Here is a 27,562-nt window from a genome sequence, read left to right on the forward strand (position 1 = left end):
ATTTAACTAGCAGTATTCTGCACTGCGAACTGATGCCTAGTACATAGGGCAGTGTAAAAAAAGTCATTGATCTAATGTCTGTGATTCAAAATAATGTATTCATTCATACATTTGTTCAATTGACAAATATTTATTGAAATTCTATTGAGTTGCAAGGAAGTCTCCAAGGTGTATAAGACATAAAATCATTATTTCAGGTAACGTGGTGGTATTTTTTTTTTCCATTTGAAAAGTGAAGTTAAAAATAGCGGGGAAAACACAAAAACAGAAGCAATAAAAATAATAGTTTTTACACCACAAGTATAATATTCTTATACGTGGAGTCATTTGATTTGCAGAATACTGTCGGTTAAATATGATGTATATGTATTGTTGACATTCCCACTACTTTTCTCCTTGCCCACATGCTGTCAACGTGGGCAAGTTACATAGATTTCTTTTGACATTCTAAGCCTAAATATCTAGAACTTTTCACATCACCTGCCAGACTTGAGAAGTTGCTGTACCGTGAGAATCAGAATCAGATGCTGCACTGTCCATATAAACTTTGGTCAGAAATAGATGTGCTCACCCAGCCCTCCCGCATCCTCATGTTACATGGCAGCTATTTTCTGGAAAGCAGGCCAGGAAAACCAATACTCTAATAGTTGATGCAGACATAAGAACCAGACTTTCCAGATGCTTCTGGGTGTTTCTGGTTATGTATGTAAGTTTATATGTATGGGGGCTAAGAGTCTCTTAAGCAAGACTTGACATTATTGCCCACTCTTAGCTTAAGAGGGAAGCCATGGCTGAGTACAGTGTCAAGCACTGGTAAACTTCATGCTCATCTCTGATTTCAACAGGCTAGAAGTGAAAATTATTTTAAAAGCAGAGTTACTTTAAATCAAATGCAAAAAATCAGGTTACTCCCTGTCTTCCCCCAACCAGATGCATCTGGCCCATAGATTTGTTTGGTTTGGCTTTTGCAGTATTTAAACAACAACAACCAAAAATTGGATTTGTTTAAGTGAGAGATTTCATATAAAAATCTGGATTTCTGGCATCTGAGCAATCTGGCAACCCTGGGTGGCATTCCCATGTGGGCGGGTGGCTGGATACTGCCCTGCTCAGACGAGTAAATGGCTTGCCAGGATGCTGACCCTAACTGATCAATTACAGTTACTTATTTTACCTTCCTGGCCCATCTATGCCAGAAAGTTTGAATTTGCCCTTGCCAGATAGAAAAGAGGTTCAGTCACAGAAACATTTTTATATTATAAAGAAAACAGCTTTTATTATTAAATGTTACTGTGTTATTTGGACACTTGTATATCACATTGTATTTTTATAGGTATATCACATTGTATTTTTATAGGTATCTTCACCTCAAGGAACTCAAAAGACGATACAGAAGTTCAAGGGTAAAAAAAGACACTGACTCCCCTTGGCCAGGTGGATTACAACGTCCCAAAGAACTTCAGTCTGAGGGAATACCTGATTGGGAGAAATGTGCTCGAGAGGGCATTCTGCCCAACACAAGGGTCTCTCAAGTGCTCTTTGATGGGTGCTGAGCCGGTGAGTCAAATGAGGATAAGCAGAGAAGCCAGTGGAAGCAAAAACCTCCCCTTCAGCTTGTGGGGGTTTGTTCAGGGACCTGGCTACCACCAGACACTAGGTGGGTCTAGTCCCAGAAGATCTAGCTTCAGAGATGAACTTTAGAGGGTAAGTAGCAACTTACCAGATGGAGGTGGATTTTAGAGAGTAAATCAGCAGGAACAAAATGAGAAGAAGCTTAGAAATATTTAGAAAAATGTATTGGGTGGGTGGTTGGGATACTGAAATCATGAGAAACTTTTGTTTTCCTCAATTTATGTCCTCTATAATAGAGAATTATTTCGACCAGACACAGTGTTATGCCTAGAGCCCTTTCAGAGCCAGCTGCTAAAAGAGTGGTCCACAGAACAGTAACATCAGCATCTCCTGGGAGCTTGTCAGAAATGTAGACTCACAGAGCCGATTCTAGACCCACTGAGTCAGAGGCCCAAAAGATGCATAAACACTTTAAAATTTGAGAAGCACAGCTTTTGAGAATAATGAGACTTGGGATTAGGTAATGATAGAGTGACTTTTGTCTTTCACTTCCCCACCCCTCATTTATTTAGACACTATTTGACCATGAGATTAACTAGAACACAAAAATTATGAAAACAGTGTTTGATATATCAAGGTGAGTCGCCTAGAGACCCATAGTAAACAATACAATTACTATTTATTAAAAATAGAAAATTAAATCATTCTTTTTCTAAATGGAGAGTTTGCTCATCATTCTTTTTTATTTTTTAAATCACATAGATAGTAGTTACAATGACGATCATGTAGAAATAGTCTCTTAAAAAAATGGAACCCACTCTTGCCTTTTGGACTCAAACACTAATAAAAAGAATATAGATTATTGAGTTATTTATGACATTCATGAGATCACTTAAATTCCAGTTTATGACAGGAAGCTACCTAAAACTGTTCTTATTGTTTTTTATTTAATGAGAAATAAAGATGATAAATTGACCACTTTGTAAGATAAAGATATCATTATTGAATGTGTACCATGGGCCTGACTCTTTATATACTTCATCTATTCTCCACAACAGGCATCAACAAGACTTAATTTATAAATGGAGAATTGAAGGTCATAGATGTTAAGTTGCTTACGTAAAGTCACACAATTACTGCTTTCCAGTTAATATATAAACATACACTTGAATCTGAATTCCACATTACTTTCCTTTTCCTTCAAGTACCCTGGACTGAACCTCAGATTTTTTTAACTCTTCTGTGACTTGGCCAGTTTTTTTAAAAATTTTTTATCTTAATCATCAAAATGGAAAGTTCTTTTTCTGCTGGATTTTATCTTTTCTATTTAAAGAAAACCACTGGAAAAACAAACAAAAAAACAAACAAACAGTGATTATACTTATAGTGACATTTTTTTCCTGATTATACAATCAGTCAGATCCATTTGGTAAAATTTGGAAAATAAAAATTTACTTTATTCATTTGGAAAATGAATAAGTAAATAGCACTCATAATCCTATTACTCAAAGATAACCGTACCGCTCAGAGATAACGATTATTAACATTATATTACATATGCTTCTTTTGTAGTGAATTTATATCTATATCAATATGTAACATAAAAAATAAAATTAGACTCATACTCTTGCTGTATATACTGTTTTATAGCAAACATTTCTGTATGTCACTAGATATTGTTTCTACAAGATAATTTTCATGGTTTCACAGGCACCATTCTACATACCTTAGAAGTATTCTCTCTCTCTCTCTCTCTCTCTCTCTCTCTCTCTCTCTCTCTCTTCTCTCTCTCTCTCTCTCTCTCTCTCTCACACACACACACACACACACACACACACACACACACACACACACACACCCATTTTGCATTTGAGGAAACTGAGGCCCAGAGAAGTAATATGGCATTATTTGATTTTGATCACATAGCTGTTAAATGGTAAAGTTGGGATTGGAAGTCCCATAATCTAGATCTCGAGCAATGCCCTTAGCCCCTCTGCTCAGTAAGTCTAACTGAACCTTCAGGAGTCCTTTTCAAAATAGTGAATGGATTCTTATTAAATTCTTCAGTATAGCACAGCCAGAGTCCATTGTTGGAGCAATGTCATGATTTTTTATTTCTCTTTATCCTATCATTTTTAGCAGTAATTATCTTGCCATTAATTGAAACTTTGTGTATAGACATGTACCATTGCATGTCCTACAGACTCAATAAATGGTAGTGAAGAGTAATTCATCTCCCTCTCTTCTTTCCTTCCTTCCTTCCTTCCTTCCTTCCTTCCTTCCTTCCTTCCTTCCTTCCTTCCTTCCTTTTTTCCTTCCTTTCTTCCCTCTGCTAACACTTAGTTGCTTGATTTTACTCACTAGGACCAAGTTAGACTAAAACACATACAACATTTTAAGAAAAAAAAGAAGCCTGGTTTCATGGTTCCAATAAAGCCTTCAGGCATCTCAAAATAATATACGTATGTTGTAGCTTCATAGAACAAAGATATTGAATGGTGAGAATTGAAAAATATCAAAGGGACTTTCAGATAGCTACTTTACAATTTAAAATACATGTTTAATGTAAAAAGCAAAATTTTACAACCTAAGCCATCTCTTTTTACATTCATAAACACCATGGGAATTTTGTAGAAAAATAAGTCTTTACTTCAAAAAAGCACTTGGAAAATTTAAAATATAAGTTGATATTTTGTTCCCCAGAACTGACACTGAGAAAGTAAACCAGGAATGAAACTGCTGGATGACATTAAGAACAGCAATAATGTTAGCTTTCTGACATCAGCCTGCTGGAAATCGAAAGTATACACTTCCACAATTGAACTGACAACTGAGACAACTCAGTGATACCAGATTTGGTTGATTAGACTAGCATGGCTGCTAACATTGCTTCCTAACAAGCAGGTCATAGCACAATGGAGACCAACAGACAAGATGCAAAAACCATCAGCAAGACCTGCCATTGGGCCCCCTGAAGACCTTTCCGTGAGTGCGTGTATTATCACTGAATTTGTACACAGTAGTGCCAAGCCCTATGCAATAATTACCATATATTCACTCCACTGGGACTTTTTATTTTTTTTGCTAATGAGTGATTGAGAAAGAAAAGAGGGAAATGGTTAAAAGTAAAGAATTTGGAACAGTTTGAGGTTTGAATCCCAGCTCTGTCATGTACTGTTATAGACATCTCATGTTTTTTCCAGTCCAGCATCCTTTTTTCCATTTTCTGAAAAATAACACATTGTTTTTCCATTAGGGAACACCTCTTCCCCTATTTTGGCCGAATAATCAAGATCCTTGCCTCTTCCTGAAAAATAGTAAGGCATGTGACTCAAACTGGGCCAATTAGAGTCAACTTCCCAGAAATTCAAATTTTGAGCCTTACCAACAGGAAGTGACCAGAGATGATCATCTCTATAGTGTTTTCCTGAAGAAACCGGTCCATTAATTCCTGTTACCTAGGTGCTGGGAATTTTTGTATATCTCATTCTTCCAATAATCTATTATAGTTGCTCACCCTTGATTCTGGGAGCTACTCCCTTTCAATATGTTTCATTTTTTACTTGAGTTAACCAGAATATGTTTTTCTTTTTTGTAACCAAAGAACTTGAATAGTTTAAAGAAATTAAGTGCATCATAACTCTAACCTTCATGGATTTCAGCAAATGTAAAATATCTGGTTCACCCTAACAGCTTTATAATAACGACTTCAAATTACTTGCCAGTTAAAAAATATTATTTTGGTAACTGTGAAATATTGTTTAATCTTCCTAAGAAATTATAGCATATGTAAAGTTTTGAAAGTAATACCTACTTCCCAGACTTGTGAGAATTAAATGAGAATATGTCTGGAAGATGTCTCATACTGTACCCTTTAGAAAAAGTGATCCATAGCGATTGACCTTTCTCATTACAGTGTCTGTAAGCTTGAACATCTTAATCTACGGCAAGTTCAAACGTTAAATGAGTTATGCTAATAGTTTGTCACATAGCAACTTCTCTGATTTTTTGACAATGCAGAAATGACTGCTAGATAGTTATATTTAGACTGGAAAACTTAGACTAGAAAATGGATCATTTGAATATTGTAATGGAACACTGATCAAATTGGTATTCAGTTAAAACACAATAGATCTGATCCACACACACACACACAAAAGGATCTAGTGTCTACAAGAGCATTTAAGCGCGTGTTCCATTACTCAAGTGAGTAGTTTTGAATTTCCTCATGAATTTATGGTATTACCTTCTAAATAATGCGGTGGCATAGTGGGGAGGCATTTTCAGGTGTATGTCAACCACATGAAGAACAAATTTAGCCTTTTCTGTGTATTTATTTTAAAATACACGGATGCTAACATGGGCACATAATAGAGCCACTTAAGCTTGCTCTTAAGCTTTTGGGGAATATAGATGTGCAGAGAATTAAAACAAAATCTGAGATGTCCTCAGCCATTTGTTCTAATTGACTCATGTACCTGAATGTTCAGAGGTTTGTACAGCATTAGTCTTACTCTAGTAAGCATTTGGCCTGGTTTGGCCTGGGGATGACCTCACTATAATGACCTCATTGTAATTCAATATAATTTCTATTGAAAAATGTATTTTTAATTTCAAACAGCCTGAAGCAAACAAACTTTTGGAATACAACTTGTTCATAAAGAGAGGTTGTCCTGCAGTAGAAGGGGTCATGAACCCCTGGATTCCACTAAAAAAATTTATTTCAGAGGGAAACAGAGATATTCAACATCTGTTGGATAGCACATGAACTATTAGCTCAAGGTAGCTCACAGTCTCAAAATGAGATCACATTACATTTCTTTGGTGACATCATATCTTTTTGAAGCTGGTTTTTTGGTAATTGCTGTGATCAAAACTAAGTCCCTCATGAAAGTCAAAGTGGAACAGGAAATGAGGGTGGTGTTGTATAGTCTGATTTCAGAAACTGCATAGGGCCCAACAGGTACACATACCCTATTGGTAAGTAATTGTGACTATTTTAGAATAAGTAGCTATTATTACTTCTCTCAAATTACACATTTTTTTCAAACGGCTAGTAAATTGTTTGGATATAAGTACTTATTAAGTTATTTGAACCTTAACTCCTTAATAAACAGAATTGTTAGGTGTCTCCCTGGGCCTAGGAACACCAGGACGAAATTACTGAGACACCAGGGGCGCCACAAACTGAGAAATCTTGGCAAGCTCTGAGCTCTGTTCTGGGCAATAAGCAATAGAACTTTAGGCGATTAAAAAACAAACAAACAAAAAAAACAAACCAAAAGATCAGCTTTATTACTGATAAACCTAGAAAATATGGTTCCACAGCAGGTGGATTTGCTAATTCTTCAGCCCTGAGTTAAACAGATTTGTCTGCTTAGTCACAGGATGCAGCTCGGTACTCCTGGTCTCCCCCAGGAGCAGGCCCCTTGCGTAAGACAGAGAACAGACTAGGACATGTGCAGTTTGCAGAGAGGTTGCCTCATAAAAACAGGCAAGAGAAAAAGAGTCTGAAGTGGAAAAGCTCAGTGTTTTCAGATAAATCACTCATTCCCATGCTTAGGGAGGACCGGATGTGGGAAGAAGGTCCGGGGTATCCCTGATTAAAGTCTCTACATATGGAAACCTTTATCAAGGGAAATGGAAGTCCCTCCTATACACTGGTAGGGGAAGAGGATTTGGTTATAAAATGGGTGAGAAGGAGTCTGGACATATAAATGCAACACATCTCCCTTATAAGAAACAAAGCTAGTTGTAGTTTAACAAATACATATTAATTTCTTTGCTAGTGATGCTGAAACTATTTTTGCAGTTTGGTTATCAGATCACATTAGTTCCTATGTGAATTATCTTTTCATGACAGGTGTATTTTAAAAATGCCATTAAAAATATTCATTGCAGGAAAGGAATATTTGTCATGAAGCTGGGCAGAGAACAGAATAGAGACGAGCTACAGGTGAGGATGGGGAAAACAATCAGTTCCTATCATTTTCACCGATGATGAAAGCTTTTCTCTGTTAAGTTCAATGTATCCTTGACAGAGTCTGAGTTTTCTTTTACAAATGCCTCCACACCCTTAGTCTGCTCTCTTCTTGGTGAACCCAAACCACAGATGAGCTTCCACATCTGCTTTGCTTTGACTGTACTGAGGAGGTGGGCCTACTAAGAAAATCCCACAACCAGCAGAACTGGAAGTATTGCACATTCATGATTACAATCTCAGCTGCGCCCTCAGCACTGCCTTGCAAACTTGCTCAGCTTCTCTAGGAAGCTTGCTCTCATTCTCTGCAACTTCATGCCTTTTCCATTCTCCTCTAAAGAACCACACACACTCCCACATGCCGACCACCCACTCTCAGCAATGAATCATGTATTATGCTGCGGAGAGAGAGCTGAACACATCAGTCAAGAAGCACCTTACCTCCCCTCCACCATATCCACAAACTGCCTGCATTTGTACCTGCCTTCTCCTTTCTCCCTGAAAAAAATGAGCAAGCAGCTCTCCTTCTGCAAAAAGTTGATCACAGGTACCTTGAATGTCTTCCCTCCCTTCCTTTTTTACTCCCTTCCTTCTTTCCTTTCTTCCTTCCTTCATTCCCTCCCTCCCATCTTCCCACTTTTGTTCCTTCTCAGTATGACACTCCAACAGAAGCTTCTTAACTGCACACATCTGTACTCCAGCATGTACACTACTGCACCATCCTCCAAACCCTCCCCTGGTCCGATCTGACTCTCTCCTGCACCCTGTCTTGCCATTTCCACCAGAGGAAACTTCTCACAAAGGCTTTCTCTTCACAGTTCCATTACTCTATTAGGCTGAAGGTATGTATTAGGGGCAGAGAAAGCTCCCTAGTGTGTTCAGAGATCTGGAGAAATGGCCCCTAGACTGATATGCAGTACGGATTGTATTGGATATCTTTGGGCAGAGGCCCAGGAATCTCCATATTTATCAAATACCCAGGTCACTACCACCATTACCATGGTAAAGACAGAAAGTTCTTCCTCTAATTGTCTGTAAGCAACTTTAAAGTAATGAAACCTTGGTGGTCATCAAGGGTTGGGGAGAGGAGTGGGGTGAAGGGATAGGGCATAACTGCTCAGTGTATACAGGGTTTTCTTTGGGGGTGATGAAAATGTTTTGGAACTAAATAGAGGTGGTATTGGATAACATTGTCAATCTATGAAATGCCACTGATCTGTACACTATGCAATGGCCTAAGTTTATATCGTGAATTTCAGCTCAATTTTTAAAATCTACTGAAGAAAAAAAAAAAACACCTTTGTCATCTCTAGCAGAAAATGCTTGAAAATATTTTTGATGGGCTGCTCATCACGGAATAAAATTATAATTAGAGGGAGAGGTGGTTTCTTATATAGATGAATAGTCTAGAAGTTTTCTTGATAAATAAAATGTTGGACCATGAGGATTCAGTAATATAAACTTTATTTGCATCTAAATTGTCCTGGAGTCTATTATTTGTCCTTATTGGGCCCCTAGGAAGGAAGACAAAGTAATTTTTTTGCGATATATGAAAAATATATTTTATTATATCCTTTAACCAATTTGCAAACTGTTGTTTGCACATGAGACACTAAGTATTGAAAATTCTATGTAAGTAAATTATATAAAACATAGAGAGAAAAAAGACTGTAATTATTCAGCAATTTCCAGGCTTTTTCTGCTTCAGTTTTATGCCACCTCATTTCAAGATGGAGGAGACCTATGCACTGGGGACTAGTTTGCATTAATAACATGCTGTGCCTTAATGGACCCACTTCAAAAGCCAAGACTGTGAGTGGGATCAATAGTGCATATTCTTTACTAAGGCTTTTTAATGCATTTAACCACATTTGGGCATTAGTCTTAATAAGCTTTCTGAGCTTTCACTATCATTGCTCCTTAGAGTATTATTAAGAAATACAGAATTGCACATTGTATTCCCATTAAATAAGCAAATTTATATTAGAAATCATTACAAAAACTATATAAGAAAAAGAAAGTCATGCTTTCTTTTGGAGAAATCCTAATATGATCTTCCCAGGATATGAAAAATACCCTTCATTCCTGGAGCATCTTCTCCAAAGCAATGTCTGAATATATTTTCCCAATCCAAATCACTCCATTTGCTTCTCTGCATGAGGATGAGAGAAAACCCCCTGCCTGTATGGACTTGATTTTCCTGGAATGGGAGGCCTCCCCAAGGCTGGCAGGGAGACCTACCTGCACGGCTGGCCAGTGAATTGTTACAGGTTTAGACTCTTTCACTTGATTGATGTTCCTTGTTGCAGTTGCCTTTGATTGCCCACCGTGCACTGGGCACTTTACGTCATTGCTCAGAACTAGCAACCCTGACTTCATCAACAAGAAAAAGGTCCACTCAGTCAGAAAGTGGGAGTTAGTTTTCAAACCTGGGTCAGTAAAATGGTTAAATCCATTATTCTCTCTGAGGCACAAAGCCCTCTCTGTTGGGAATTAGCAAAAGGTGAAATCCTTTTTCTGCTGCAGGTATACAGCAGTAAGAGTAGCTTGGCAGCTGACTTCCTGTTTTCTGAATGGTTGGGTAAGTCTATGCTCCGTGATCACTGAGGACCTGAGAGATGGAAGACTTTGTGATGGCCTCCTTCCTTGGAAGGGCGCTTGAACTTGAAAAGAGGATTTGAGTCTTTAAGTTGGCTCCCTGACACCTCTGGGAAAGGGTAAATATTGCAGTTTTTCATTTAGAGAAATACCAGGGCAGAAATATTTAAGAAATGGCTCCCATAGTTAGGGAGGTGGGTGGGGAGTGGCAGGAAGCCGAATATAAATTGACTTCTCAGATTTCTTACTCTAATTGCTATGCTATATTTTCACTATATGTTTAAACATTAAAATGTCTCTTAAGCTTTTGGCAAGAAGTTTTGAAACATCAAAACTCAATTCTCTGCCAATTAACAGCCGTTTAATTTAGGAGTACCTAATTGAGTTTTCTGATTTTAAGGTACTTACGGACTAGAAACTCATATGCCATATTTTAGCCCAAAGCAAAATTTTTATGGGCAAGTTGTAATTTTTCTAATAGACCTTGAACTGCAGTAACTTTTCCTTGCAGGTATAACAATAATGAGCCTTGATCCCTTGCTTGAGTGTATTCTACACCTGGACTCAAATCCATAATGATCAGTTGGTGTCCAAGTTACTCTCTCAGGAGGACAGCTGGGCGAAAAGGTCAGGGAAAATTTTTCTTCGTTTAAAGTGGTTCCAGCAAAAATATTTCATTTAAAATCTGCTAGAGTTGGGCATTTTTTTTTTTATATCAGTGCCTGTACTCTGATGAGAAGACCAGGAGAGAAGCAACCCTTTGTTAACGTAATGGGATCTAAGGATCTAAGAAATCTCAGAAAACAGAGACAACATATTACATTTGAAATATTAGATTTTGTGTTGGATATCATGGGCATGTTTTTGAACTAGTGTGACTTGATATGTAGCCAAGGGACACTTTATATCAATCTGAAAGAAGATGAGTCAAATTCAAGTTCAAGGTATACGTATTTTTATGACTAAGCTTCGTCCACAGGTTTCTACAAGAAAGGAACTGTTTCTTATAGTCATACAGGCAGGATTTAATGTTCCAAAGTTGGAAACACTTAAAATGTTTACTACAAAACAGCATGTTTCAACCTTCCTCATTTTACTGTGGTGACTGGAGAGAAAAAACTATTACATTTAAATGGAGCTTCTGACAGTGTCTTACAGGGAGTCAAGGCTATATACATGTTTGTTGAACCCATGCATGAATATATGAATGGATAATAAAGTGTGACAGAAGAAACCAAGTTCCTTCTGTGTCACATTGGCTTTTAAGAGGTTTTTTTTTCAATTTTTCAATTACAGTTGACATACAATATTACATTAGCTTCAGGTGTACAGCATAGTGATTAGACATTTATATAACTTACAAAGCGATCTCCCCAATAAATCTCGTACACATCTGACACCATACATACTTGTAGTTATTATAATATTATTGACTATGCTGTACTTTACATCCCTGTGACTGTTTTTATAACTGGCAGTTTGTACATCTTAATCCCTTCCCAAAAGGGGTTTTTAAGTTGAGTCCATAAGCACTCTCAAAGTGAATATGACGGTGCTATGGAAATAAATCTTGGGCAAAATAAGTTTTCTCTGAAAGAATTCCTGCACAGAAAATTAGTGTGGGTGTCCTCAGAATTTCGTGTCTTCAGAATTTTTGGCAGAATCATAAAGGCATTCTGAGAGTAGAGACTCAGCCTGTAGTAGAACATGTATGGGGAGGTCTCCCCACTTCCAGGTATGATCCTATGAGTGGAAAGGAGAAGCCCCCTACATGAAGGAGTATTTCCATATAAAGATGCAGCCAAATACCAGAAATCCTTTTAAAATGATTTCCTATGGACTGAAGAAGGAACTGTAGAAGCTCTGGATTTCCTATACAATTGAGTCACTCTGAAGAGATTCGTAGCTGCCTCAAAAGACACTGAGTCCTTAAAACTGAAAGTGTGGGTATAATAGAAACCAAACCCTGGGCTTTGAAATCAGAATTTTTAATAAATTTAAATAAAAACACAATTACTAACTATGATTCTTACTTGATCTCTTTTGAGACTCAATTTCTTTATGTGTAAAAAGAAGGTAATAAAACCTACTCCATAAAATGGTGAAATAATATATAAAAAATGACTAGCATAAAACCATTCTCTTAGCAGTGCTTGATAAATGGTAACTGTTAATATTACTGAACAGATACACATCCTACCTTGAAATGTTCATTAACTGCCCCTATCTCTTTAGACAGTCACCTAATGTTTATCGAGCATCTACTATAAGCCAGAACTATGCTAGATATTGCACATAAAGTGTTGACTATATAAATAATGCTCTCAGTTCTCAAGGAGTTTACAGTCTAGGAGGGAAGATGGACATGAAACCAATAATCCTTAGGTAGAAAAATCAGAAAATGTGAAATGGCCACTGATGATCCAATAATCCAGGCTTTATTATTTTGAACGATTTTAACCTTTTACTTCCCTCGTCCTCTTCCCACAGACTGTAGGGAATTTCACAAGAAACGTAGTACTATCCATTTCTCTAGTTTTAATTATTTTTAAAGCTACAGCCTTCAAGAAAACTTAAAATGGGCTATATTAAGCAGTATTCCTATTGAAAAGAATAAAATTTTCTCTGGCTACCGTAAGTATCATGGTATTTACTAGGGAGTATTGATAATTTTCAAACTGCTAGGAGATGAGAAGAAGAGATCTAGGATTTGTTACCAGGAATGAGCCCAAGCCCACTGTAGAATCAGGCCATTAAGAGGGGGCTGTCACTTCTACACTGATCAGGAAGCTATCGAATCAGGATGTTGCCAGGTGCAGATTCGCACCTCTCTGCTCTCGTCTACACCAGCAAAGTGAATGCCTTGTATGCTGCCTGTTCTGCCACATGACTCAGTTCTGAGCCCGTCATGTATGAGTGCATCTAATAGGAGGTGCCCAAATCACATATAGAACAGCACTGCAAACCATACCTGGGAAATGCAGTTTTAGCTTTTTAGCCTCAACACACTTAAAGGGGCCTAGAGTGGGGATAGAGCAAGGTAATCCCCAGTACCCATCAAAAAAGCTATTGGTGGGACAAAACCATCAACTGAACAAGGGCATCTCTTTATAAGAAGGGCAGATTCTCTTGCATCTCCAAGCATTTCATTGGCTTCATGGCAGTGGAGCCACCCTTGTTAGCTGTTTAGTATCTTAATTCAGCTCAACCTATAATAGATAGAACAGATGTTAGGTAATTCTATTGCTCTTATAATCTTTTTTTTTCTTTTTTTTAATGCCTGACTTGGGATAGATTATTCATTAAGAGAACGCTATCAGTGTCTGCTGTCAGTTTCTTGGTGTGCTATCGAGTTTCATTATTGGTTTGCCATTTGCTAGTCAATGTAACTTGCAGGTGCAGCTGATAAAATGGATCCAGAAATGGAATGGAACATCTGTGACCAATCCAGGTCTTTCAACATCCTGATCTGTTTATCAGAAAACAAAGCTGCTGAAGTAGAAAGAAGAAAAGTAAAAAAGAAGAAAAAAAATCAAAAAGCCAATCATTCATCATAAGTTTGCAAACAAATTTTGTGTGTGTGTGCTGATCAAATTAAAAAAAAAAATCAGAGTCAGGTGAAGTTAACTAAGGTGATTACCTTCTAGGTTTGCCCAGGACTCAAGTAGTCTCCTGAACCCTGGGACTTTCCGTGCTAGCACAAGGACTGTCTTGGGCAAATCTGGCTGGTTGGTCAGGCTAATGGGTCCTTAGACATAGAGATCTGGTGGCCGGACCTTGCTGCCAGAGATTATAAGAAGTTGTAAATCGTTGGTCCATAGATTCAGCCAATATGGTGTCTAATGAAAAAAAGTAATTGTTCCCAGAATTTAAAAATAGAGATTTTACAAAAAAAGAACATGCTCAACTCTTTTTGGTAATACTCTTGATCATGCTGCATAATCTAGAAATGCTGGCTATTCCCACATGGCATCTGTGATTTAGTGTGGGGAATATAGTACCCGGTGGCTCACAATCCTGTGACTCCCTATTGTCTTCACTGTTACAGAGCTCAGTTTTCAGTTGCCATTTATCATCTCGCTGTTGTGCTTCCTATAACTAAGAAACATGAATTTTTTATAAATCTCCACAAAAAGTAAGGCAATGAAATATACACTGAGAAGTCCATACATTTCAAAAGAATTTGGAAGAGTGCCTTTTTCTTTGAGCTGACCGTCTCACGTGTCCATTACCTGCCTGACCTCTTTCAGCACCTGCTTGTGGCTTTTACTCCAAGGAAGAGATGCTCAGTGGACAAAATGATTTTTTTGACTAGTCTTTTATGGCTATTGTCTTACTTAATAGAGAATGTAAGATGCTCCTTGTCATATATCCAGTTGTTTGAACAATGTTTTTAAATAATTTTTATTGACATGAAACTCATTCATGAATATTAAATGACTAAAAGAGGGATATGCTTTTGTACTTAAAGAGTCTACATATACCTGCATGTATAGTATAATGTCAGTTAGGTAAGAAATATGTATCCATATGAAAAAATGTGTAAGGAAACACACTAAATATATATTTTTAAATTTTATTAAATATATTGGGCTGACATTGGTTAATAATATTATATAGGTTTAACGTGTACAATTCTATAATATATCATCTCTATATTGCATTGTGTGTTCACCATCCAAAGTCCAGTCTCCTTCCAGCACCATATATTTGACTTTCTTTGCCCTTTTCTACCTCCCTCAACTTTTCCTCTGGTAACCACCATACCATTGGAAACACAGTAAATATTAACACACAAAAAGGGAAGCCTCTCCTATTTACCTAGCGACCTCATACATACAAACTGCCATGCTTGCTATAAATAAAAAGCCAAACTTCCCAAAGGTCTTTATTAAATTCCCTGTTGTTATTTTCTCCCCATTTATACACCTGAAAAGATGAAAACTCCAAATTTATAGATCAGGCATTGGTAAAGATTTTCTGTATAGAGCCAAAGAGTAAATAGTTTTGGTTTCATGGGCCATGTGGTCTCCGTGCCAACTCCTCAGGTCCGCTGTCTTAGTGTGACAGGCAATAAACACAAAATTGTATCCAATTTGTCAGTCCCTACAATCTGCCACAGACAATAAACACAAGAATGAGTAAAGGTGAGGGGGTGCCAATAGCCCTTTCTATGGATACTGAAATTTTAATTTTGTATAATGTTGATGTTCACAAAATATTAAAAAAATATTAAAAACATTTTTTCCCAACAATTAAAAACTATAAAAACCATTTGTAGTGCATGGGCCATGCAAAGACAGGTGGTGGGCCAGATTTGATCCTCCGGCTCTATCTAGTTTGCCAACAGCTGGTACAGATCATCAGTGGGTCCACCCATTTAGGCTGAAGCTTCATGCATCCTGACAGGCCGTAGGAGTAACCTCTTGGGTGACAGTGTATTATTATGATCTCTTCCATGGAAATAAATATTATTACATAAGGATGACGTAACCACAAAGCCGGATTCTGACTGCATTTCCATTATACACCAAGTGTCCATGGAGGGAGTAGGTGTGGATTCACATCTGTTAAGCACAGTGGCACGTTCACAACTGATTCATCCAAATACTGTCCCATTTCATAGTTAACATTTGCAAGAGTACAAAATAAAAACTCACTTTGAGGAAAAATTTCTAATGCCTACACGTAGCAGCATTAATCATCAGGATGGTGTGTCATTGACTCATGCTTTGTATGGACTGTGAAATTGATGGGTCCACTTCAATTTTCACCAGCTATAAATTTTTTCATAATAAAGGGCGGGGGGCAGGGTTACGGCTTCTGTGAGTGACTGAGGAAATTTTCTCAGCTTTGTTCCTCGGGATATGAGCTGGTGGGCCTTAAAGATGCCAAGAACTAGGATTGCTTATTTTTATAAAGATACTTTCTATTATGTGTGTTTGCAAGGAAAAGACCCTCCTGCAGGTATGAGGAGAACACTGCAGATTTTGCTTCACCTTTTCCAAAGTTTCTGAAAGGAGTTCTATCTTAGAAATATCTATTATAGGGACATCTGACCTCCACCCCAGAGCTACTGTTCAATCAGGTCTGGGGTTGGCCCCAGGATTCTGACTTTTCAGTAGGTGATTATTAGGCCCATGAGAAGCCTATGGATTAAAAGACGCTTTTATTGCCCTGGAATAAAGTGTCCTTCAGGTCCAGGGCTTTGCTTCCTGGTCATATTTGGGGGGCAAAGAACCCTCTCAAGAAGCCAAGTACCCCAAGGCCTGAAGGAACAGTGGTGACTACATTGGCCTGGCACTGCCAGGAATGCCACTGCTGTGGGTTTTCCTAACTCCACCACATTCTCTTTCTCCCTTCCTGTTGCCTGTAAAGGCATTGCCTGTATCCCACTGCTGCTGCTCCCACTCTTCTCTGCCCTTCAATAAACTGCAGCTTTCTCAGATGTCAGACAGAGAGATTGTTTCTGCTCTCAATCCTGCAAAAGCAAGAGCATACCAGGAGGCTGGCTAACGTCTAGGAATAAAGCAAGGAGAAAACACAGAGAACACAACACCAAGTGATATCTGTGATGCAGGGAGTCATGCGGGGTCTCTGGTCCCACTCCTCACATAAGCACGCAGGACATGACGAGGCCAAAAAGGAACACCCACGGAGCCATATATAGGGGAGTCATACTACTATAGTCTCGCTGGCGGCTGGGTTGGAGACGCAGGAAGCTGGAGCCACACTATCTGTGACCTGCCATCCACTTCTCTGCAATCCACAACCCACCATGCTAACTGCAGTCCACTCTTGCCAGCCACCATTTTCTTGCTAGCCCCCCATTTGCTGCTAGCGTAGCCACAGCCGTTATATTAGTGGCCAATGGTTCACTGGGTACAGCTGACGGCCAAGTAGCCACAGCTGGTGGCCATCTACTACCTGAGCCAGCACGTTTCCACGTGAGGCCGAGAGCCTGGAAACTGCACTCCTGGCTCTGTTCCCACAATATCTCAATAAATTATTCTGCCACAAACTGAAACCCGAAAACCACAGGTCTGCATGTATAAGTTAGTTTGAAAAACAATGAGCTAAATCAGAAAGCCAGCTGGCCAGGGAGTGGCTGGTGTGCAGGGGTGATGGTTAGGTACTGCCTGAAGATTAGGCCATTGTACTCACCCCCGACTCACAGCCAAAACTTCCAGTTGTCCCCAGAAGAAATAGCTACATTATGGCTCTTAGGGTCATCCTATTTGGGGCACAAGGGACTTAGAAAGCCCCGGTCAAATACTCATGTCCCAAACATTGAGTCACTCAGCATGCTTCTCCAGTCCTGATCTTGAGTTTCACTTCTGATAATTGAGTTTCTAGCTATTTCAGACCCCAGGCTGCTAAGGTCCCCAGTTCTCACAAGTGTCCTGCATTTCTTATTTCCGGTGCGCAGTGCTCTGGTTACTTATTCAGTTAGACCCCAGCACCTGGGATATTGGTGTGCTGCCTTGATTGTACCTTGACTGTATCTGGGGACTGATTCCTGCTGTGAACCAATTCCCACTCCCTAATGACAGAGTTCCCCAAGCAAGCCTCCTTGTTTCTGAATCCCCCTGCTCCCGAATTCTTTATTGCTAGATAGGCCAGTTGCTTACCTGGACTCCTGCATGTTGACTGTTCCTAGTTCTAGTAACTATCCAGGTTCAGTGGTTCTGGCACTTCAGCGTGCATTAGAATCCCCTGGAGGGTCTGTGCAAACACACATTGCTGGGCTCCAACTCGGATTGTCTGGTTCTGTAGGTCTGAAGTGGGGCCCAGGGAGTTTACCTTTCTAGCATGTTCCCAGGTGATACTGGGATCCACCTCTTGAGGCCCATCACAAGCCTACTCACTGATTGTTAGAACACATTTTCCTCTTCCAGAAGTTTGGGCTTCCCCTATCCTTCAGGAAGCAAAACTGATTCATGGTCCCAGGGCCTCTGATTTTTCCAGATTCTCTTTCAGCTTAAGAGGTCACATCTAGCCTGATGAAAATTGTTATGTAGTGCTATTTGGCTGAATCTGTTCACACATTTCCATTTCCAAACCACTTTGCAGATATAGAAGCAGAATCACATTTTTGTAGGTTATCTCCTTTTCTGAACAAGAAGCACGGCTGCCTAAAACACATTATGAAGCTGACCATGATTACAGAGCCAGTGAACATTATTACCATCTACTGAGCCTCTAGTACATAGCCAGGTGCTCATATAAATATCATCCAGGGTCCTGATAAGAAAGAGACAGCAGGCCCACCAGGTAATTTGAGGAGAGTTCAACAAAGAAACTGCTTACAAAGTGTGGGCAGAGTTTAAAGAAACCACACAGGATAATGTACCCTGATGATAGGAATGGGACCCCAATGCTGGAACCCAGAGAGGGTAGTGGTTTGGAGAAGGCTGTCTGATAGGAGTCGTGGGCTTCTGTGTGAGAAGTGCCCAACCCACAGCAATCTGGCAGGGAGGAAACTGGAGGAGTAAATACCTGAATCTCTGTCTCCACTTACCACTCATCTTCTACTGGTGCCCCCATGGGCACAACTTACAGGAAGTCAGGTAGCCACCGAGCCTATTGATGTGACTTTGGGTCAAACTCCCAGAGCACAGCTCAGAAGAAAAGCTTAACACATGGATGTACAGGGGCTCACACAAGTTGTCTAGTGCAACGCAGACCTTCATAGCAGCCATCTCAGGAAAATGCTGTTTTCCTCATCTCACAGGCTCTGATAGGGTGAGGTAGCCTCTCGTTAACATGGCTACTAGATTTCAGAGCTGAGGTTCAAAACCATGGCAAGTTCACCCTCCACTAGATGAAGAGGATGGAAGAGAAGTTATTCCTCCTTGGAGAGCTGGGAAGTCTCCTGTGTTTCTGTTCATCCTGGAAGTCTTCAGCAGCTTGGAGCAGAGCTTCACATCCTATGCTTCTGAGATGCTGGGGCAAGGTAGTTGTGATTGCAGGCAGTACAGATTTGGCAGAAAATTTAACGTTTCATGTCCAGAATGTCCTTAAATCCTGGAGGGTTCACCAGCATAGACCTCAAGGGAGGGCATCATCTTTGCAGTCTATAAGAAACAGCAAACAAACCAAGCTTGCAGTAAAACTTGCCTTAATGTCACTTTTATCTTTGCTAGTTCAACATTATATGACTTTGTCTTCCCATCATCATCAGTCAGTTGTCATTTATCAAACGCTCTCATGTACATGGCTCATAGGCAGGCTTCACATTTTCTCATATGAATAATAATGCTTGTGAAACTTACAACCTCCATTTTATCTCAAAATAATTTAGTTGATTCTTGCCAACTATCGTAACACTCTTACATGAAAGATGCTATATAGCTGTTGTTTTCCTCTTCTACGACAGGCACACAAATGGAGCGATACAGACTTGAAGGAGCAAGATCTCACACAATGATTTTTCCTTTGCAACAATGAACATTTAACCGCTAAACACCATGTGCGCATCTTAAAATAATAATGATAATAATTGTAGAAATTTTAAAAAACATGTTGTTCAGCAATGTGCCTCTGTCAGCCCATGACCTCTGTGCCATGTCTTAAGGTCAGAAGGTAGAACCGTGTTGAGAAAAATGATTCAACTAAGCTCTCGTGTGGAAGGAATAAAAAATATTTAAAACAGGTTTAAATATCTTTGGAGGCAGGACAAGGAAAGGCCATGTGTGAAGGGTCAGGTGGGAAATAAGAAGACTTAGGACCACAACAGTGCAGGAACCCAAGGGCAGCAGGAAAGTACCCACCCATCGGGAGGGATGGCCTCTCTTAACTGCAGGTGATTTATTGCTACTTAGGAGTATGGGCCCCAAATTTACAAATCGAATTACTCTTAAAAAGCCAGGATTTGAAATTTAAATTTTCGTTGTTCACCACTAAAAAAATAGTGGACTAAATAAAACATGTTTAAAATAAAAATAACATAAAATTATAAACAGTGGGGAAAAACCCCCACTAAATGAAATGAATGTAGTATTTTCTGTCTCTCTGAGTCCAAGTCAGAGAATCTAAGAATAGGAACACCTATTCTAAAAATAAAGAAACTCACCTAACGAACTTTCTCTAGTCTTAAAATGTAAAACTGATTTTCCAGGGTTAGAGTGGGTTGGGAGAATAGGGCTAAATATCAACAACACCACTCTTCTAAGCTAACTTTACTTAGGGGTGCTTGCTCTCATCCAACCTTTGTTTTTTTGCTTCCCTTTCTTTATGAAGAGCACAGATACCACCTACACGTTTGCTTTGAATGTATTTTTGAAGTTCAGACCAAAAAGCAAAAGCCCCTTGCCTCCCATTTTCGTAAGTCTGTTAGGCAAAAACAGGTCTCTTTTTCATCACTACTTGCACAAACCATCTTATTAATAATTTACCCCAATGTTCCACAGCAGAAACAAAGCAGACACCTACATGATCATTATGTGTTCAGGAGCTCTGCAGTACCTCGAATATCCCTGCACCTGCTGTCACCTGCTTGCTCCCTTCTTTCTAAGATTTGTATTTCCCATTATGCTGCCTCGATAACCTTTAGCTTCATGTTGCAAGCTGCCTGCCTGGGTAGGTTCCTACCTACTAGGGAAAGCAAATGGATGCTGCTCGCCGTGAACTCTTTATCTCACCCCACTCCCGCTTTCACAGGTCCTTGCACCACAGTGTGGGGTAGAGAGGACTGAGGCCATGAAAAACCAGGAGACTCCGTGCTGCTTTTGGCTCGGTCACTGATTGGGCTGGAAAAGGAAGCATTCTGAGGTGGTAGTCCCTTATTTAGTAAATGTGGGCATCTGACTCGAATTTAGTTTGCCTTTTCCAGTTCAGAGGGAAAAGCAGGTTCCTTGCCAGACGAATGCTGATGTGTGATGTCCTCAAAAGCAGTCTTTCTCTGACTGGTTTGTCTCTGACAAAGACTAGACAGCACTGGACGCAGATCGTGGGAAGCCCAGGATTACTTGTCAGTAAATTCTCTCCCCTTTCTACTAGTACGTCTGACTGGGAACAGTATCTTCTCTTGTCCTCTGCACAAAAGACCCAGCCTCCGTGAGCAAAGCCTCTCCTTTGAGCAAGTATTTGGTCTTTTTGAGACATTGGTTCTTCTAGAAATACGATGTGTTAAGCTCTCACGTGGATTATATCATTGAATGCAACTTGATGAACTAGAAGGTATTGTTTTCATTTTGAAAATGTGAACACACAGGCTGAAACAGACTAAGGCACAGAGTTGGTAAGGGGCACGGCTAAGATTTAAATCCTTCTAAGAGCATTATCTGTTATCATCAGATAACATGAAAGGATTTTAAAAGCTTCTCTCTTCTCTCTCTTTCTCATTCTCTCTTACTTAGATTCTATACACACACAGAAAAGTTCTACATCAGTGCATCTTTGAGGACACCGAGGTCTACGGCAAAATTCACTCTCTGACGCCTGTGAATCTGATGGCCACACAGACCCTGAAGGATGGGAAAGAGAAAGGGCAGAGGGAGATAGGAATTTCAAATGGTTGTGGACTCTGCAGTAGAAAAAGGAGGAAAAACAAATATCCAAAAGGAGAAAGCAAGAAATAAATGAAATGCTTATTGCCACAAGTGTCAGCTTTCCCTTGGGAATTAATCCGATGCAATTTATTATCAGTGTAAGTAGCTTGAAGTACATGTTTGATTTTTCATGTGGTCACTCTTCAGTTCTCGTTTGGGTATCAGATTTATAGCCCTTGATCTTTTGTGTTCTTAGGAAAAAAAGGTCAGGGGGAGGAAGAGTATTACCATACAGAAGTGAGCTTATAATGGTGAAATTTTGGACATCAAGCCTAGATACATATTGAAGATAATTTGGGCAAGGGTGTTTACTTGGAATTGTTTACCTTACTGCTGCCTACCTCATCTGAGGGCACTCATGAAAGATCAGTTGGATTAACTAAAGAGCAATAATCTAATTTGGTCTGCAAGGAAGCTGAAATCAGGTCAAATCTTTTACAACAGAGATTTTATCAGAGTTAGTGTTTTATTTCCACAATAGCTGCCATTAGTAGAGTGTGATGGTGAAGAGTGAGTCAGACTCAAACCCTGGCTCCCGAGTTCCCAGCTTCCCTTGACAGCTCACCTCTGTGCTTCAATTGTCTCATGCGTAAGATTGAGACCACGCCTATATCCACACCTATATCCTAGTGTGTGGTTATGAGGTTTAACTCGAGTAACATTGATAGCCTTTAGGACAGCATCTGACAAATGGTAAATGTTCTGTTGTGTGTGTTTATATGCATTATATTTGCATACATACATGTATTCATGATTTTGTAGTCAAACATCAGTTTGGAACCATCTAGGGAATGTTGCACAGAGACACTAAATCTCTTTAAAAGGCATGTGAAAAATACTACGAGCAAGGCATCTGGGGATACTTCTATCTACACAACTGTGGTTTAAAGAATTTGGTTGTTTCAGTTTGCCTTTTACTTCCACATTGTGATGTTGTGATACAATGAAAGCACCTCAAAGTAGAGCTCCCCACAGCCTGGGGCCATTGTGTAGTTTAGCTGGAAGGGTTGCCATGGGCCTGCACCTCAAAACAGGGACCCAAGGAAGTACATAGTGCTTAGTCTACCCCCTGCTCCCCCATTCATTTCCTCTGCAAGGTCCCTACTTGCCTGGATGGTGCCACTGCATGGTCCTGAGTTAGACTGGATGGAATTCCTTAATAGGGACTAATTGGACGCAGGGTGTTGTTCTGACCTAGAAAACACGTTGTATATGGTTCTGATATTTGTCACTAAAAGACACACAGGAAGAGACTGTAAATCAGTTACTACAAAGCTGAGCACTCATAAATGCCATTATGTGTTTGTGATTCCATGGAAAAGGGAGGAGGAAGGAATCGAGTTCATTATTACACTGAGATCTCAAAGTCCTGGCTGTCACTGCAGGTGGGAGGATTCTTCCGGTGCATTCATGGGTCCATCAACACTTATTGATTTTTCTGGGCCCCTCCTACCTCTGCTATGTCCAGAATCTATCATTCATCTTCTTTCTACCTCAGTTGACCAATCTGTAATTAATGGCTGTTATTATTTACTTACTTCTAAGTGCTGTTGTGAGATTTTGAACATGTAAAATGATACACTTGAAAAGCATGCTGAATATATGGTCATGTTTGAGTACTTAACAAGACTCAAGAGGAAGGGGTGGAACAGTTTTGGACAAATAGCACAGACTAAAGGCACCTGTTACCTGAGCCAGTCATTGAATTAAAAGGGACTTGTTTTTTAAAAGCTGGAGACTAAAGAAAAATGGGTTAAGGGTGGGATGATCCATAGAGGTGTATAAGGAAGTGGTTGGATGCCCTGGCTTTGGGCTCAGACAGACCCAATTTCTGCCTCCAGTTCCGCTTACTTGCTAACTGTGTGTCCCTGGTCAAATCAGCTAACGCTTTGAGTTTAAATTTCCTCATATGGAAAGGGGTATAGTGATACCTATTTTAGAGGGTTGTAAAGGCTAAAACAAGTAACATGAACAAAGAACTTAGCTCCATGCCTGGCACATATGCTTTAATCAATACAAGCTGGGTGAACATCTCTCAGAATGAATGACTACACAATGCTAATTTCATCACTTGAGGATGGCACATGAAAATTAATTTAAAAAACACAGATTTTAGGACCAGATTTCTGATTGGCCTTTTGATCTCTTCAGATGTAAGACAATGTTGCTTTGTTTGTTCTTCTCAATAGTTCGTAAATCATCATCATCGTCATCATTATTATTATTATTATCATTTTACCAGAATCCAGAGGTTCATGACCCCTATGCACCGCAGGAGAATCTCATTTTATTAACAAGTTGTTTCCAAAAGTCTGTTTGCCTGCAGGCTGTTTGAAATTAAAAATACATTTTTCAATGAAAACAATGTTGTAAATAGTGAGGACATCCCCAGGCCAGGCCAAGCCATAACAGCTCATTTAAGATAATATAGTTGAATTGATGTAGCGCTAATGAGTTGTTTCATTTCATGTCTCCCATAGATACCAGTCTCTAGGCTCAGAAGTATGCTCTGTTTCTTACCTGATAATAGATTTTGTTTCTCCTTCACTTTCAGGATGATCCAGGCTCTGCCCGGCAAAAGAATCTAGTCTCTGCATCACATCCCATCACTCCCTCCACTAAGACCACCATATTTCCTTCCTTCAGCCATTCCAAGACCTGGATTTTTCATTGTTAACAGAAAAAACCTGTGGAAGTATTAAGAGGGAAGGATTCAAACCTCAAGAAGTCAACAATGCCTAGGTCATCTCATTGAAAAGTGGATGGGGTTGTAAAGCATTCATTCTTTCTTCTACATTTATTTTTTTCATGCATCTGTTCTATCTCTGACACTAAATTGTAAAGTCCTGAGAAACAGAGATTTTTGTATCGCCCAATACACCTAGTATGACACTGAGCCAGAAGGGTGGGAGAGGTATTCAGTAGGTATATATTTTTATGCTGGTGCTTCAGATCCTTTTATGTACTTTCAAGTTATTTTGTCCCACATAAATCGAAGGGTTCAGGAAAGAAGGAAAACAGCAGTATAATGCAGACATATGTTTTTCCTATCTAATAACAACATAAAAGAGATCGAAGTACTCAACTCAGAGAAAGTAAAAACAGTTGTTTTGCTAAACTGATGTGATAATGTGGTTTTACTCTTCATTAAAAAAAAAAAAATGGGGGCGGCCAGTTGACGCAGTTGGTTAGAGTGCAGTGCTCATAACACGAAGGTCGCCAGTTGTATTCCCACATGGGCCAGCAAGCTGCACCCTCCACAACTAGAGTGAAAAAACAACAACAACTTGACTTGGAGCTGATGGGTCCTAGAAAAACACATTATTACCCAATTTTTTAAAAAGGGAAATTAAAGAAAAATGGAATTGTTACCATAGTAGTAAATCATACCCAAAATCATAGTAAATAAAAACCTCTTACGGCCACTTTTAACATAGATCTGCTAGTAAATTTGTTCTGTAACTTTATAGAACCAGGGGTTACCTTGTACTAAATAAGATGTATTTTCTCTGTCTTTCCAGCTCTCCCTCCTACCTCCTCATTCTACTGTATTATTATTCAAAGAAAAGTCAAATCTTCACCTGGGATTTTGAGCTTATTTCCCAATTATGCTTAGATATCAATACAGATAAATTCTGGGGCGACACAATCTCTAAGAGCTGTGAAAACAAAACAGAAGCACAAATAGCTATTACTAAACACTTCATCATGACCTAAGCTTCCTATCAGATGGAAAATCCCTCAATGGCAGTGGCAAAAGTTCTTAGCAACTGAGGCCTCAAATTCCATTGCAAAATGAAAGAGATGGAGTGTTCGTTTTTGTGAAAAATGAAAACAAAAAACAACACCAGCAAGAACCCATATTAGTCATATTTCTGCCTCTCTGACCAGATAGACAAAATGTTCCAGGGTCTATAAATTAGAGTATGTTGACGATCATGAGTCAGTGAGTGACCTGTGATGTGAGTCAGCTGGTGAGATGGTGGTTCAGTGGTCTGCACCAACTCAGGGAACTCACATGGAAATATTTTTCTTGACTACTCAAACCCTATTTTGTGCTCAAAACCCACACAGTAGGTTTTATTTCTTTATAGTGGCAAAATATGTATAACGTAAAATATGTCATTTTAATCCCTTTCAAGTGTACAATTCAGCGACATTAATTACACTCACAATATTATGAAACCATCACCATTATCTATTGCCTAAACTTTTGCTCAGAACAGAAACTCTATATCCATTAAATAACAACTTCTTATTTTCCCCTCCTGACAGCCCCTGGTAATCTCTAATCTACTTTTTGCCTCTATGAATTTGCTTATCCAAGACATTTTGTATAAGTGGAATCACACAATATTTGTCCCTTGTGTCTAGCTGTTTTCACTGAGCATAATGTTTCAGGGTTCATCTATGTTGTAGCATGTATCAGAACCTTATTCTTTTTTATGGAAGAATAATATTCTGTTGCATATAATACCACATTTCATTTACGCATTCATCTGTTGATGGACATTAAAGCTATTGCCATCTTTTGGCACAACACGTTTCATAAATGTGTTTTAAAAAAGAAAGTTTGTTGAACTTGACTAGAATTCAAAACTTGGCTTAACTGGACTTAGCATTAGTGTGAGTCATTTGACGCCAAATGATAAGTAAATATGCTAGAAATAAATCACTGAATTTTGTGTCACTGGCATCCTCAGAGATGACTCTAGAGGCCCCAGGCCAAAGTCATAGCTGAACATGTCGTATTTTTCCGGAAAGACTTGCTGCCATCATTTGTTTAGGTTTTGTTTTGTTTTGGCACAACTCTTTTAAATGTTACGCCCTTGTGTTGTTCCCCTTTCTTTCCCCCTTTTGTTATGACTATATTATCATTAATAAACTCAAGTAATTCACTTTTCAATTGATGTGTCTGAAAAGCTGCCTTTTGTTTGGGGGTCTAAAGGAAGAGCGGTGGAGAAGAGTGATGGAGAAGTGTTTCCCTGGGGCTTAAACAGAGTTAGTCATGAGAGCTGATGTTTGGGGTCTGGAACCTGGGCTGACTATTGCAATGCTGAGCACCCCATCCTGTGTGACAGAGTTACCATGTGTTCTTCAACAGATGTTTGCATTTGTGAGATGCAGTTCTCTCTAAATAATACAGAATCCAGCAGGAAGGTCCCTGCTGTCTAAATCTCCAGGAAGTATTGCAAGGAGAGAGGAGAGCTTTCAATATAGCTATGAAAGCAGGGATAGAGGAATAGAGAGTAGGGGATGATTTTGTAAATAATGACAGAAAGCACAATCTGTAGGATTTATAGTAGGGAGTGAGAAAGAGGAAAAAGTCAGGAGTAATTCCCTCAGGTCTTGTTTCCTTAAAATAATGCTTATATTAAATATTTACACAAGCTATGTCCTGTCATTGTCATATTGATAAAATTACAACTTCAGATTGGTGATGTTAACCTTGATCTCCTGGCTGAGGCAGTGTTTGTCAGGTTTCTCTACTGCAGGGTTACTCTCCACCACAGCACTTTTATACATTACTCTTTGGAAGGAAATCACTGTGTGTAACTTATACTTGACGGGATGGGGATTTATGCTCCAGCTCCTTGAGTGGGGATTAGAACTTCACAGCACAAAAAGTGACACTTAATGTATGCAATTTTTTTTTGAGGGTAAAAGGGTACTTTTATTGAGAACAAAGGTATAGCTTCCAAAATTTTCTATGCTGGTAAAAATGGTTTATTTAATGCAAGCTGTAGATAGAGAAGATCAGAGGTATAGCTGTATATAGAGAAGACCAAAATAATCAGAATTTTGCCTCACTTACGGTAAAAAAAAAATAAAAAAAATTAAGAGATGTTAACATGTAAAT

At 39.1% G+C, this 27,562-nt stretch overlaps 1 long non-coding RNA gene across 1 annotated transcript in view; it reads left to right on the top strand.

Annotated features, from left to right (window-relative positions):
• LOC308495922 overlaps positions 1-26,607 on the top strand; it is a 66,013-nt gene extending 39,406 nt beyond the window's left edge. Inside the window, exons 3-5 of the long non-coding RNA XR_013993078.1 lie at positions 1,358-1,557; positions 21,511-21,800; positions 24,257-26,607. This is a non-coding gene — a long non-coding RNA (uncharacterized lncRNA). The remainder of the gene's footprint in view (positions 1-1,357; positions 1,558-21,510; positions 21,801-24,256) is intronic.
• Positions 26,608-27,562: the final 955 nt, after the last annotated feature.

This window comes from Rhinolophus hipposideros (genome assembly GCF_964194185.1).
Source record: "Rhinolophus hipposideros genome assembly, chromosome: 3".
NCBI lineage: Eukaryota > Metazoa > Chordata > Mammalia > Chiroptera > Rhinolophidae > Rhinolophus > Rhinolophus hipposideros.